At 31.1% G+C, this 1,745-nt stretch overlaps 1 protein-coding gene across 1 annotated transcript in view; it reads left to right on the top strand.

Moving 5' to 3' along the window:
- Positions 1-423: 423 nt before the first annotated feature.
- The window catches only part of LOC127852212 (uncharacterized), a 16,451-nt gene continuing 15,129 nt past the window's right edge, over positions 424-1,745 (top strand). Inside the window, exon 1 of the mRNA XM_052386097.1 lies at positions 424-884. The gene's annotated coding sequence lies outside the window, so the exon portion shown is untranslated. The remainder of the gene's footprint in view (positions 885-1,745) is intronic.

Below are 1,745 nucleotides of genomic sequence, written 5' to 3'. Positions count from 1 at the left end.
TAATCACTACACGCAACAACACAAGAATGAAGCAAACAGCATACCAGCGTTGAACATAAGACAGCTGTGGCGTTCCATAAATACTGTAATAAAGATCATATCTTTTCTAGGAAAGTGATTAAGGCTTGTGTAAAAACAAATCATACACGTCATTTGGCTAACTGATAAACACTTTATATTCCTTAAAGGTCTTTAAAATTTTGATCAAGGAGACACTTGTTCGCACTTACGACCCTCGGCAGTGGCTATCGCTGTGCAAAGAAACAAATAAATGGTATACTTAAAGGTACTTCAAGAAAGATAACACACCAAAGTACCAAAACAAAACATTCCATAAGTCCTTGTATATTAGACTACTCCCTTAGTGAGCAGGTGGCAGTTGAGTTGTGCTAATATCACATTAGCTTCATAGTTTGGGTTATCTCTAGCCATTCTCAGTTAATGTAATCAACGCATGCGTGCTTATATATACAATGACCGGTTAACGCATAAATGCCATTTAGCTTCTTTAACTGGTCTGATAAGAATTGTACGGATTTTGTGAACTAAATTATTTAATAATAAACTTTCAATGGTGGGCTGCACACGTTTTATGTACGTATAAATAATGAAGTAATCAAATACATTTGATTGAAAATTCACAGGGACGTTAAAATTATGTTGATAATTCAAACGTGATGAAACAGACAATCGGACTTTGAAAAACCGATCAAACCGGAAGAGTTCTTCACTTGCAAATAAATCACGAATGGTCAAGAATGAAGTATGGGCTAATGATTAATATACTTTTTGGATTTTTTATTTTTAATTTATTTTTGGAATTGAAAGCCATTCATGGCAAATTTCTCGGTGGTACGATCTCTTGGATGGTACTTGAGAACAAGGTACTGATCAATTTATATTATTTAAGTTCAAATGATAATATTGAATAATCTCGTTATTTTGTATTATATCGTAACAGAAACTTTTTAATAAGTATCCACAACTATTAAGAAATGTTGAATATGTAACTTATTATTATTTAACTTTCAGTTGTTTGTACAATTATCTTGATTTCTCTATACGATTTGATATGCGCTGAGGTATATCACATTTTTGTACTACTATAATTATATATGCTCAATTAAAAGTTATGTATAGTGTATGTTCACGTGATGATAATAATATAACTAATGATAATAATACTACTACTAATAATAATATAAAAATAATATATTCGGAATTATTCCCTATAGCACTCTCATACAATTCTAGAGGCTCAGTCTGGAGAAACTTATAAAACAAATATTTGTTAACAGTAGTTCGTGTGGTCTTAAGTGATCATTGTTGTCTTAAAATCCGGCCGTTTCAAAATCATATCTCTTGACTAAGTTTTTTATATTTCGTTCTAACGAATGCTACAGTACATCACTCCTAAAACATCAGCTGTTATTAGATACAGTCAGTGTACATATTGTAAACATGGTAACCAAGCAACACACGTTTTAAATACACCGATGCGTTTGTGTGTGTTTTGATCCCTATAAGCTCATTTTTAATCATAATGTTTAATACAGTAAGCACATTATTTGAACAAAATATATATATATCTGGCCAGCGGCTTATACATTTTCTTAGCTTGAGGTCGACCCCAGCTTTAAACTTTTAAATGTTTGGTATTGTGTTATATATTAATGAATTGTCCTTAATATTTCTTATGTAGAGTTAACGTCAAAAAGACTTTTTTATTTTCCTATTCTTATATA

The sequence above is a fragment of the Dreissena polymorpha genome, chromosome 12, assembly GCF_020536995.1.
Source record: "Dreissena polymorpha isolate Duluth1 chromosome 12, UMN_Dpol_1.0, whole genome shotgun sequence".
NCBI lineage: Eukaryota > Metazoa > Mollusca > Bivalvia > Myida > Dreissenidae > Dreissena > Dreissena polymorpha.
This window is presented reverse-complemented; position numbering and strand designations above follow the sequence as displayed.